At 39.4% G+C, this 14445-nt stretch overlaps 1 protein-coding gene across 1 annotated transcript in view; it reads right to left on the reverse strand.

Annotated features, from left to right (window-relative positions):
• HS6ST3 (heparan sulfate 6-O-sulfotransferase 3) overlaps positions 1-14445 on the reverse strand; it is a 310434-nt gene that overhangs the window by 289449 nt on the left and 6540 nt on the right. The window lies entirely within an intron of this gene.

A 14445-nucleotide genomic window follows, 5' to 3' on the forward strand; every position in this document is an offset into this window, starting at 1 on the left:
GAAAGCAGCAGCAGAGAAGTATGTTGACCTTTGCTCCCCACTCCCTTCTTCACACTGAGTAGCCAGTCACCTTTACGTACGAAAATAATAATCTACTCTTATTTTAACACGGCCAAAATCAGTCTTGACCTACTTTCAACAGGAAAAAAATTGAATGAGACATCTTTAGCTTAAAATCTCTTCCTATACACTTCCAAAACATTACGGACATTTTTTTGTAAAAAGTTCTTCTCCACAATACACTTCTCACCTCTTCTCTCCAAAATACATACACACATATATATGAAGAACATAAGAGGTGCAAAGGAATATGAGCTGACATGATCTGAATAAAAGAAGACCTGACTACTTTGATCAAAGTTACAAAGGAAAAAAAATAAAAGTCACTTAGTAGCTGTAAAAACCGTGAAGCCTCTGGGGTAATACTGAGAGTAAACAAACACTATTTCCCTGTGCATAACCAGTGTAAATGGTTGAGTACAAGTGTCTGTGGGCAACCACACAAGAGAACAGGAGTGTCGTAAACCCACATTTAATGTTACGCAAAGAAGATATGAACTCATGTTCATTCTTTGTAGAATTTCGCACCTTCATTACTTCATGAAGTTACATTTTACAAAACATCATAAAACTCTCTGCAATTCATAAAATGTCATGTGACAAAGACAGACTAAAACAGCCGTTTTAGGGAATGAGTTGGTGGAGAAGAAAGGAGACTAGGGAAGAAAGGAGACTTCTTCCCTAAATGCTGAGCACTCCTAGGCCTTAAAAATACAGAAAAGAAGCACAAAAGTGACAGAGAGGGACAGCTGGCAGGTAGGGAAGCTACAGGGCAGCTAAGACTGACAGTATTCTTGACAGCTTCAGAAAGCAGTACCACAGTCAAGCCTCAAAAGGTGATTGAACAAGGAGATTTGCTCAGGGACTCTGAGGAAAAATCTCAAGATGGAAAATGCAGATTGTCTCAAGCTGAGCAACCACTGAGAGACGGAAGAAAGAGCAGGGTTTGAAAGGAGGACTAAGGAAAAGCCAACCCACTTGAATGACATGTGAAGCAAGCAGTAATTTGTTTTCCAGCCTTACAACTAACTATCCCTCAACCCTGTGGTCTTCCTATTTTTATCCTGGTCAGATTTGTTGTGTTCTAATGAAGTCTTTAGTTTCAGGGATTGAAAAGTTTAGTCTCTTTTGGCATGCTCAATATAAAAACGGAGATGGGGATGCATAGAAAAAGTAATTCCACCTAAATGTGCTGATTCAGGGTCCTAAGAGATTGCACTGCATTTCTGAAAAAAGAAAAAAAAACCACACATCATTTTTTAAAAAGCCTTGTAGTTGAAGGTTTAAAATCACAGTTTCAAGAGCCAGTGTAGTTTATCTTAAAAGTGTCAAATGAAGGTAAAGGATTTCTTTGCTTTATACATATTTAAGAACTCACAGGTAATATTTCTAAGCATCACTACCATATGTACCTATGCTAACAGCTGTACCACTGTATAAAAAGCTGTCAGAATTTGCAGATTCAAAACTTCAGCTGAATGGGATTTACCATAGCAGATGCATCTAGGCACATCTTTTTATGTGCAAGTACTTTTCATACCGACATCTCATCAAGACAAAAACGCCTTTTCATTATGGAAGGGATTAAAAGGTGCATATACATGCAGCTCACAGAAATTTCACACAAAGTTTATTGTATTCCATGATGATTATTTTGATTCAATGGATTTATAATCCATCTATTGCAGTGCAAGTGTCTGCATAAGTGAGTTTGAGTGCTATATCGGCAACCATGGCCAAGAAACTTGAAACTGATGTGACAAACCAAGTACCTGTAAGGCATGGAAGAATCGGGGCATGCAGAAACTTCTTGTCTCCTTCCCTCAAGAGTTTGCATTTATTCTGAAAAGTTACAAGGATTTCACTGCTGTTATTTATAAACTGTTTCTCTGTCAATGATTCTTAAAATAACCACTGTCCTAAAAGGACTCTCTTAATGTGCAAGTTTTAGATAGGCAACTGCTAAGAGTTCAAGGATTTGAGTTACTTTTGAAGACAGGAAAGACAGAATAGGTGAGCCTAATGTGAGTTTCAAAAGCTGGAAAGAGCAACAGGCTTCTACCCTACCTCTGTGTTCTATGGATGGCAGTTCAATTTGGATTGAATTGCCTGTTAAAATAAATACATAAAATTGTAGCTAGTTTTCAAAACTCCTCTTAAAATCTCCAGCTGTCTCTGTTCCACTTCACTGCCGATCCACACGTATCCTTCTGCTCTGCCTCCCCACTCAGTTTCAGACCTAGAAGGCCCCAGTCTCTCAGTAAACTCATCTGCTTTGATTCCACCCCTGCAATCCACTTCTGTTTACAATACAGTGCATCTATGTCCTTTCTCTTTCTCTACCAGTCCTCCCTCACGCATTCCTAAAACAAGGGTCCTCTGGACGTTCTGCATTTAAGCAAAGCCAGGAGTTTGTCAACTTTAAGAACTTCCTGTCTACTTCTTGCTATGGCCACACAAAACACCTAGAGCATACTTGCAACGAGCTAGTGAGTAATGAATTACTATATCACATGGCTAGCGATGTCATGTCATCCTATACTTGAGAAGCATTTGAAAGATCTTGCAGGGAAGGAGCACACAACTTCCTTCAGTTTAGACCATCAACACTGGACCCAGTCCCTATGAGAGAATCAAATTATATTATACCAGTTAAATTCTACACTTGTATCTCTTCCCTCGCATCAACCACAAATTGCCACAGGGTAGGGAACTATAGCAGAATCACTGCAGCCAAGAAGTAAGCTTCCTCATTCGTGGTGCCTAGAAAAACCTCATCTCACTTTAATCTCAAATAAGACCGAAAGACCGAATATATTAAAAATCTATTATTGATTCACCCATTTAACTAGTCACACATCTTTCTCAGCCATTCCCTAAACTTCATCTCAAATGTGTTCATAAAATGAACTTCAGATATTCTGACCACACTCTACTGCCTTCCAAGTCCTTTAACTCCTGTGTCAAATTCAGAATTATTGTCTTGAAAAGTTTTCCATAATTCTACCCATGCCATTATCCTTAACTGTTTTTTTTCCCCAACTTATTCTGATCTAGGTATTTCTGATGATCACCTTCTCACAACTAAATTTGTCACCTTATTCCACACCTCACCCACTCTTCCAAATCACAAGGAAGTAAATAAACAAATCAATCAGTAGTCAAAATCATCTCCTTTATATGAATGGGTGGGGTTTTTTTGAAAGGAATCACTGTGTGAATTGCTAATTTGTCCTCCTAGGGTTCAATTTTGCAAGACTGAATTTCACTCAGGTTTTGGACTATCAAGTCTAACATCCCAGTTTCAGTGTACAATACAGACAATTAAATTAAAGCTATACAAAAAAACCCCAACAACAACAAAATAAGAAAAGAATTAAAGGTGCAGCAGCAGGACAAACAACACTCAGCTTGGAGAAGAAACTTTAACTTACGACCACCATAAGCACCACACTGCAAAGCCCCACTGAGACCCCTGGCTTGCCACCATTGCTGCACGAGCAGTAGATAAAGCTAGTTAGTTTACAGCATGAACTTCTACACAACTTGCAGTTACATCTTTGCAATGCAGTCACATAAGCATCAACAGTAATTGAGAGCATTATATTGCTGGAAAAGCACACAGGCCATTAATCTGTCCTGAATCAAACAGAAGAAAAAAGGCAAAGACCACTATAAAAAGATACTGCCGGTGAACTTCTCATTGAAGAGATTCTTCTCCTCACAGCAACATTTCAGCTCTACAAGACTTAAAACTTAAGTGAGCTACTGATGCAAAAGAAGTATATCACAAGATCTAAGAATAAATTTTTAGTTCTTCATTCGGAATCCTTTCCCAAGATTGTGACCAGAAAAAGGGTTGAGATCAGAAAAAAATTACACAAACATAGATACAGCTATCAGTTTTATCATCTGCAGGCTTTGAATTTGAACAGACAGCCCATTGAAAAGCTACATTGTACTTAAAAGCATTTTCACATGCACTACTAATCAACTTGTATCTCAGATAAGGGAAGAATCAATCTTCATTCAGGAACTGGAGCAATACCACAGGTCACAGGGCCCACGTGTCTGTCGTGCCAGCAACCAGAGTGAGCAAGGATACATACGCCAGTGTGTGATCACTAGCCAGTATGAAGCCGAACTAGCCAATGAATAGGTTAAGTGACTGGGGAGCCAGGTAGCAAAGTAGCCATAAGTCTAGGGTGTTCCTCTGTGAGCAAGACAATTGAAGGAGTTGACTACTGGAGGGACCAGGAGGTCCAGCTAGACCAACTGCTAGAGAGACCATTGGGTCTGGTGGTCAACTGAGAGACACATTTGTACGTATGTGTGCCTCTGAGACAACTGGAAGAGTTGGCTACCAGAGGGGCTAGGAGGTCCAGGCCAACTACTAGAGAGACCATAAGGTCTGGGGGTCAACCGAGAGATGTGTGTCTGCGTTGGGATATGCAAGAGGGTCTGTACCAACAACTGGCAAATGGCTATGAGCCTCAGGGGCTCACACACAAGGTACCAGCAGCTGGGGAGACTGGGGACCCAGGGGCCAGCTCCCAGACAGACAGTTGTCTAAGGCCAGCTACTGGAGCAGCTATCCATGTTGTGTATATACATTTCCCACTAATGGACTTTTATTGTGATCAACCAGAGAGGGGAATAGGATAAGGTCATTGGTACTGTTTATGTTTGCATGAGTGCTGTGTTTTCTGTCTGCACTGCTCTCTGTGACTGGCCATGCATATATTACATACGTGTATTTGTGCAGGTGCCTACTGGGAATACACGCTCAGTCTTGCTATTAGTCGGACACGGGGACATGGAGCTGTAGCAGCCTTGCCTCCACTGAGCAACCAGAATTTGCAAACCCCTAACAGACATACTGGCCCAGACCAAAGGTCCAGTATCCTTGCTTCTGACAAGCAAGTGCTCATTAATAGGAAAATTAACCAACAAGGACAACATCTAGTTTACCCTAAGTACTTATTCCCCTTTCAAAAATTTGTAGCCTGCGGACTTCTCAAAATGGCGTATTTAAAGGCTGTTGACAGACTTCTTTATAGATGCACTATTGTTACTTGAACACAGATTAACTTTTAGCATGCGCAGTGAGAAGGCTCACCTTCTCTTATTTTGAACCTGATACTTCCCTATTTATCTGACACTCCTTGGTTATCTGCTCCATACAACCTACAGTTTACACAAAACAATTCTAACTCCCTCAGCACCCAGTGGTCTTCATCATAGCCAGTCAAACCTGGCCCTTTAAAAAGGGCTGGCACAGAGGCCATTCCTGCCTTTCCCTGAATATTAAGCATCAGATTAATAAAGTTAAGGTTAGGAGAGATCTCTGGCAGTCATTTAGCCCAAACTCCAGCTCAAAAGTCAGCCTAACTAGAGCAGGTTGCTCTGGGCTTTGCCCAGAAGTTTCGAATAACTCCAAGAATAGAGATGTCGCAGTGTCTCTAAGCAACCTCTTCCAGTGTTTGACCACCTTCACAGGAAAAGAGGTTTTCTTCTCACTTAGCTGAAATTTCCCATTTTCCAACTGGTCTTCATTTCCTCCTGTCCTATCACAGTATGCATCCAAAAAGAGTCTGATTCTGATTGTCTACACACTCCCACTTGGAAATCGACTTTTATCCCCAATTTGGGGTCACCCATGAACCTGCTGAGACCAGACTCCATTCCATCATCCAGGTCATTAATACAGACCTTTAAACTATGTTGGCCCCGCTGTCAGTTCCTGAGTGACACCCCAAGTAATCAGCCACCAGCTGCATTTTGTACAGCCGCTCACCCCCACTTGCAGCCCAATAGGCAGCTCGGTATATCACCCTGTCACCTAGTCCACGTCTCACCAGTGTGCCTCAAATAGCACTGCGGGAGAGCATGGCAAAGTCCTTGCTAAGGTCAATGCGAACAACATCCACTGCTCCTTCTTTGTCTTCTCGGCCAGTCCTCTCATCATGGAAGGTAGTTGTGTTGGTCAGGCATGGCTTGCCCCTCGTAGCTTTGTGCTAGCTGTTCCCAGTCCCCCACTCTTCACAGGGCTGGAAACAGCTTCCAGGGAAATTTGCTCGATCACCTTCCCAGGGACGGAGGTGAAACCACCCAGCCTGTAGCTCCTTGAGTCCTCCTTGCTGAGCTTCCTGAAGAGGGGTATAATGTCACCTCAGAGCTCATACTGTATAAGTAAAACTAGGATGGTTTGTACGCATCACTACACATTTATGAACAAAACGCCAACTGTCATTTTAGCACTTGCCTAAAAAAGTCCTCCTGCAAGTCCTCACAGTCACCTTTTTCTTCACAATTCATAGTATCATTATCTCAGTATTCATCTTCTTTCCAGACGATATCCCTTTACCTTTATTTGTCAGCATTTTATAAAATAAATGAACATATTAAAAATAAAACGGAGGAAGAATATTTCTTCACCCATGACATGACCTTTCTTCTCATTTGATAGCAGCTTCAGTTTCCACAGAGCTTTTGATGGAAAGCCTTGTTGAATGCCTTTGGCAACACAAGCAGACTACGACCACCGGATCTCCCTTGTGAACACAGTTTTTAACTCCTTTCCAGAATCCTACAGGATTATTCGGCATGATTTCCTATCGCAAAAGCTACATGGACCTCCCACTGTGTTGTACTAGGTAACTATCCACTAATTCTATTCCCTCTAATAGTTTCTCCTAGTTTTCCCATTGCAGATGTTAAGCTTACTGGTTAGTAGTAGAGGTCTTTTTAAAAATTACTTTCAAATTTTCCAAATACCAAGTTTTAAGCAGGAGGTCATATCCACATTTAGTAGTTTGGTTGTTTAATTCTTGAGCTCCTTTAAATACCACCTGGTTCTGGCAACTGGCACCTTTAAATACTATCTGGTTTATGCCTTTTTTTTTTGTTTTGCCCCCCCCCTTTTTTTTCCAAACTTGTTCCATAATTGCTTCTACCAACACTTCACTTCGAAGAGAGATCCTCTGATACATCCTCCATAATGAAAGGTTCCAGATCAGAACTTCTTCAAAGCTCAAAGATGAGCACAGATGCAAGAGGTAGCTTCTTTTTTGATAGAACTTTATTTCCAATCAGAGGATAGAAGGAGAGATAATCTATTAGTCCTACACATTCTCTAACGGGCTTCTCATTCCCAGCGTGTTTTAAAAAGATTAATTTTGTACCTTCTGCAAATTGTACCTCAAACATCTTTCTTAGCTGTACTGCATTTTTACCTTATCCTGCCAGAATTTATGAAACTTTGTATTTTGCTCTTGCAGACAAAACTTAACCTTTTTTAAAAAAAATGGTGAAAACTGCTTTGTGTAACTACCTCTCTTATCCTGCTGTTTAGCTATGTCACACCAGTTCCTTTTTGGACTTAGTATCTTCAATGGGTACACGCATTTTCTCCAATACTCCCACATGGGATCTTCAAGTAGTTGCCATGCCACTTGCAAGAATTTTACTTTTATAAATTGTCTTCAATATGCTTTTCCATTTTAAGTAGTTTCCTCTAAAAAAACCAAAACCCCCAAAGCAGGGGATTTTCAGAGGTAGAAGCATTTGATCCTGTAAGAGATTTAAACACATTTTACAGAACAACTGTTTGACAGTAACACTTTGAACCAGATCCTGCATACAATGGTCAGAACCACGTAAAAACTGCTTCTCCATCTTCAGGTTTGCAGACTGACTGCTCCATGAAATACTCACTAACTGTGTCTAGCAATTTAGTCTCCACATCAATCATTGCTGCAGCCACTGCCACTACCATACAGGCACCAGGCTGACCAGGGAGCAATACAACTAAAAGGCCACAAAAGAATGAAAGGGCTCCAAAGAGAAAGAAGCAGAGGAAAACAACCACATAATAAAGTCAGCTTCTGTGCATTTATACACCACATTGCTCATGGGGCTCCAGGTCCTGGAATTAGACATTTATCATTTTTCATGATCTGATGTTTCTCTTAATTTCTAATCCATGATTGCAGAGAAAAAAAAAATTAAAATTCAGATACTTGATGGGAATTCAAGAAGCAGAAAGCAAACAAATCTCTATTGAAAGATAACAAGAAAGCATAAGCTAACTGCTTAAAATTAGCTCTCAAAAATTTAACAGAAATTCAAATTTGACTACTGAGATTCAACAGGCCACTGCAGAGCCAAAACACCTGCTGAAAATTGACTTGATAGAGCTACATGCATTCTTGTTTTTTGATGCAAACAGATGTTCTATTTTGGTCTCCTTGCTTGTTGCTTCTATCATGAAATCACTTTTCCCTCTGTGCACCCCAAGGGTATTCCCCCCCTACTTGTACCTAAATTCTCCTCTTTACTTCATACCTTTCTAGTCCCATCAAACCATCACCTTTTTTCCCCAGGTTACAGAAGCATTAGCAACCCTCCTTCTTTCCCTGTGTGGCAGGGGGGACAAAGCCTGGACCTATCTACCTTCCCTCACCTGCTGAGAAGGACTCCCCTCCTCCCCATCTCAGGATGGAACTGGTGGCTCACCCTGCGGAGCCGGGGCTCAGTATCACCGACCGACAGCTGACGGTGAAGCACGAAATTTTTCTGTCAACACTAATCTTAAATACCTTCTTCTCCAAGACATCATAAAAGCAAAAGACTGAGGCATGCGCTGTACAGACAACTTGCAATTGTTTAACACTTTATCCTAGGAGAAACTGAATACAAATCAAAGGGAAACAATTATAAAAGCCCTCTGAGCAGCAGCTTAAGGGAGCAGAAATGCATCTTTTCCGTCCCCTGTCTTTTCAGGTAGGGGAAAGAGAACGCTTATTTTTCCTTATCAGTTCTTGTGTACTGCTAGGAACAGAGGGAGCAATAAAACAAGGAATTTAGGACAGATTAAAGCAGTCAATTCTGTTAGCCCTTGCAAGGCCAAACAGCTAAAAATCCAGAAGCCCCTTTGAACCTCAGCAGGGCAGACAAGCTCAGAAATGAACAACTCAAGCCTGCAGCTTGCCAAACAAGCCAAGCAGAGATGAGCACACCTCTAACCAGCTCATTCTGTACGCAAAGCAAGCCAGTACAATGCAAAGGGGATGAGAGTCACACATGAAACATATAAAACAAAAGCAAAAGAGCTGGCAAGACAGGAAGAACAGTGATGTGGGAGAATGGGCAACATCAGGCTGACAAGAAGGTAAATCAAAAGTGTAGGATGTAACCTGAATAACACAAGAAATAGGAGGCATCTTTGAGGGAGAAAAAACAAACAAACAAAAAACAGAAAACATGACTGTGGAAGAGAAACTTTCCTTTTAGCACATGTCCTTTTAAGCTCTTCTGTTATCTATACATATGGCACAAAGTTAAAATCTTCTAGTCACATAGTACCAAATTCAGCTCCTGAAATGATACACAACTTGTAATTTTGTTTAAAATATCAGTGCAACTACAATGACCTTCTTGCTATGAATACTTCCTAATTCACTGGATCTTTATATTTCATTTGGGTTTAATTTTTAATATTTTCTTTGGAACTACCTGATAATGGACTGAAATACAAGTAGCAGAGCATGAAACAAGAATGATAAACATCTACAATTCCCACTGCTCTCCTAATCAAAGCTGCAGTTCTGTGTGGCCGCACTTAAGCTTCCCAGTCAATCTGTTTGTCGGATGCAGTCCATCAGTTTTACTGTTACTCTATAGCAATGCCCAGCAGCCATTTGGATGCGTGCTACTGACCCATATCACAATGGGATTCTTTAACCCATTGTCAGATACCTGGCAATTTAATCAAAAGGAAAAGAGCTATACACTAATACAAAATAATCTGCAGAAGTCAGAGGCAGTGATGCAAAACCCAACACACATTTACATGCTCGTTGACCCACCAGCTTTGGACAAGGGATGCAGGAGACTGGATATCAAAACAAAAACTTTGCTGAAGAAGGTAATGTGTTACAGAGGACCTAGGCTTTTTAGGAAAAGCTATTTGCAGTTACTCCTTTCATTTAGGCAGCTAAATTCTCTATTTGGAGGAAACCATTTCAACAGGTATCTTCAGGTTTTAAAAGCTTGTCAAAAAAGGCATGATCACTTTAACACAACAGGGACTTTAAATCTTTACTTCACAAAATAAACAAAGTAGTAAAAAAAAAAAATACATACACACACAAAGTAATTACTTGAGGTTTCTCCCCAGTATCTTAATAAGTAGATCGATTAAAAAGAGTTTTGAAGACCACATCTGAATTTTTCCTACTTAGTGCTTTTAAGTATTTATAGTTCATTTAGAAGAAACGTAAAGGTATAAACACCAGTTCTTCACCTGCATATTTATTCCTCAATTGTGGATTCTGTATTTGCCTACAGAAGATTTTATACAGAAGTTTCAAACCTTGCACAAAAGAATCTTACCTATATTGAAAGTTCAATCCAATAACTCAACTTGGGAATAGGAAAGAAAGGCAAAGCAGTTATGTTCTTTCATTGTAAACTCTGGGAAGTTATTTCATGTTAACACATGACAATTAAGATTTTACACTATAATTTAACTGTGAACAATTTAATAAAGAAAGTTATCACTGTAGATGGAAGTTAAAGAGCTCTAAAGAACACTAATATAGATATGGAAAAACTATAAAAGGGTTAGCATTCTGGATAAAAATAATTTGAACAGAAATGCTTGACTCAACATACCCTGAAACTGTATGAATATTACAGAACACTAGGAGTCCAAGTATTAACAACTAAAAAGACAAATATGTGACCACCTCTTATTTACTGAATTGCTATTCAAGTTCTATTTTATCTACTAAGCTCAGCTTAATAAGGAAAAATGGACCCTCCCTGGCACCAGAGAAGCATACCATCCCAGTCTTAAAAGAAATGTACAATGGAACATATTTACAACTCATGCCTGAGGTCAGTTTTACATTGGATGTCATGGACACATCATAACACATGACACGCTCTCCTAAATGTCATTTGAGCCACACCATCTTCTCACTTTAGGCTCACAGCTTATTCCTACGCTGCTTCTCTTTCCCCTCTTATTCGGAGTAGTTCCTCAAGCAAACACCATCAGTTGCTATTCCACTCACCCCCACATTCTCAGCCACAGCATGTGTGCAAAGACACATGGAAATAAAATAAAAAATTGCAAGTAGTTACTTTCAAATGTGAAAATACACAAACACCGAGATACAAACATATTTGCTACTTAAACAAAAGTCAGCTCAAAAAACAAGCTAGAAATAGGCTACCTGGTTAAAGAAAAAAAATAAATAAAAATGAAGCTTTTTCCTACATTACCACCTCTAAAATTTAACATACTTTTAAAAGCATAATGTGCCCAAGACTTACAAATGGAAATCTGTAAGTCAGCAAGCTCTTTCCATTGACATTATTAGACTTTAGATGAGAATTTGAAAAAAACACTATCAAATATTTGAAAAATATTTGATAGTGTTTTGTGAAGTGTGCCTCCTTCTTTCACTCACCTCACTTTCAAGTTTACTTGTTTGCAGCAAGTAACTGATCTCAGAGAGGTCAGCTCCTCCACATACGCTAACATCCTGAAGAGGCCATTTCCTTCCAGTACCAAACAGCACCAGGAGCCACATGGCCAGCATTCTCAGTGTCAAGTTACTTGACCGAGTCAGAAAGTATACTCTCAAGTCAATTATTAATATTATAGTTTGTTTCACCAATCCTTCATTATTTCGACTTTGGAAATTGAAGTTGCATCTGGTCATTGCTTTCCCCATCCCACCATTATTTTTCAAATGGCATTCAAAGTTTCCCCACTACTAAGCCAGTGTGTTTGGCATCTCTATCAGTTTGTAGACACTCAGAGCCACACTTCAACCTGCACTAATACACTTTCAAAACTGATATATAACTGTACTAATGCAACACTTCTAGTATGTCTGAAATCCACTTTACATCAACCGTTTTCTAACAGATTACTAATTTTTAAAGAAAATAAGTTGTTTAAGACATTAAGTTTAAATCATTAATTAAAACCCAATCCTACCCACCCCCCACTTTTTCTAAGATGACTTTAAGCTGTGGGCCAAACTCCAGATCTTTATAGAAGTACACAAGAGGCCACCTAACAGTAAGCTCCATAGCTGAACCAAAGTCCTCAGAGCTTGAAGGTAAGAGGCCCTATCCTTACAAGAACCCATTTTATACTTTTCAGTCAATATATATTGAGATCTCGAGCACTGATCATGTAATAGACCACAAGTATTTCCAGAGTTACTGATCTTGCCACTCTAGAATTTGTTCTGAAAGAAGATCCGTGCTATCTTGAACAAAACCCCAAAATAGTTCAGTTGTTAATTTTCCCCCCCCCCTAAATTAGTAGTTGTTTCAAGGCTGAATCATTTTATCACATAGGTAGTCCAAATTAGACCCTTAATTCATACAATCAGCCTCCCTACACAGTGTTTGAAAACCTTGTTCAGCAGTAATAGAACTTGGAAGGGACTTTAAGTTACCTTGTAAGGCAACCAGGAACATTAAGGCATCCAATGTAGTTTAGCACTAGAAGTTTGGGTTACAAATACTTCGAGAACAGGCAGCAAGTTGAATACAATACTAAATACATTAAAGAATACAGATTCCCTTGCTTTCATCAGATCTCATTCTGCACAGATTGCAGCAGAGTCTTTACATCATTAGCTCAATTCACTACCATGGCTGCACCAAATTCTGGGAGGAAACGCTTTACTCTTGCTGACTTAGAAGGCAAGCCATGAAAACTGCCAACACACCTGAAGGGAGAAATCATTCAGTTTAACCAGCTCTCTAGACTTTCCATTGAGCTTCTTTGTGATCACTGGAGCTGAGCTGGCAGAGATTTTTTTCTTCCTCCACAAAGAGTTCTCAAAAAAAAAAAAAAAAAAAAATCAAGAGTAAGCTCACAATTTTATCCCTGTTTTTGCCACTGGCTGGGTCTACAGATTTAATCTCTATCGGTGTAATGGCATTACACAGCACCTTTTCCCACTCACACAGTAACATTTCACATTCCACCTCAAACCGATACATACCCCAAAGCTACATAAGAATTTAAGCAATATACTATTAAAGAGGATTGGAAAATGCTCTAAATTAGGCAGATAGTTAATAGAAATTAAAAAGCATCTTAATAACATGAGAGTTACAACAGCTGGTATGTCTCATAACACTGTACAGCCCCAAAGGATGCTCCTGACACTTCCACTCTCTTTTCTGCTCCAGGGCTTCTCTGCCTAGCTCCAGCACAGAGAAGAGAATAGCTCCTTCGTTTTAAAGAAAGTCTTATTAGACAGCCTATTTTCCAGAATGAAATACCAGAAGCAGCCAAAAACCCACCTTGACATGATATAATAAGCTAGATTAAAAAGGAAGCAGCAAGGTCTGCATGAAAGGAGCAAGCAAATTTACTTGGGTAAATCACTAAGTTCTCTTCCAGACAACTAGAAGAACCGTTGCTCACCTGATCATTTTCATAACATTCACCTCCCTGTCTCAAAACTTACTGAGTTTCACAGTTATCTGTACGTTACAATGATGGGTGAATAAGAACAATCAATTGCCAATTGAACCAGTGCTGACCACTGTGTTATCAACACTAGTAATTAACAGTAAATGTGAGTTCTAGTCATTTTTGTAGTCCCCAGCAAGGCAACCTGCAGCAACCTCAAAAGTCTGAAGACTTATCTTTGGGTCAAAAGTCTTCCAGAGCTGTGACAATCCTGATGCTGAAAGTTCTATCCGCATCAATCATTTGTCTGCTACTGTGGGTAGGGGAAATCTCACAGGAGAGGAGTACAGGGCAAAAAGCAGTTAAGGAGAATTGCTAGTTGTTGTCACAAGTTCTAAGACAAGTTCTCTTACAACACATAGAAGAAAAGATTAACAAACAGCATTACTGTCTCAATCAAGTTGGATCAAATCAGTCTAATTTCCCTCTAAAATACAGTAATTGACTTCAAGTAGGAAGGAAATGCTTTTTAAAAAAAAATTAAGAAATATGACTTTAGACAACATTTCCAATTAGTGTCATAAGCCAGAAAAAACACAGTCTAGAAAAAAAAAATATGATGTGGCAGGAGCAGAACTCCCTGAAAAGCAATTCTGAGAGTTATATCAAACAAAAGGTTTATTACAATGGGATTTAATTCTATTCAATGTTTGCATCAACAACGTGGATGCTGAATACAAAACACATTTATTAAATATGCCAATGAGTAAAAGCTAGGAAGGACAAAAATAAGATTTAAATCAATTTTACAAATTAAAGAAACTGACAGAAGAGGAATGAAATCCAGTGGGGACAAGCACAAAGCTCGCATAAAAAGACAATGGGAAATATAAGTAGTAGTCTTTAAGAAAATGAATAGTGTCTAAATC

The sequence above is a fragment of the Nipponia nippon genome, unplaced genomic scaffold (assembly GCF_047370975.1).
Source record: "Nipponia nippon isolate SJK-2023a ecotype South Korea unplaced genomic scaffold, ASM4737097v1 scaffold_2, whole genome shotgun sequence".
Classification (NCBI taxonomy): Eukaryota; Metazoa; Chordata; class Aves; order Pelecaniformes; family Threskiornithidae; genus Nipponia; species Nipponia nippon.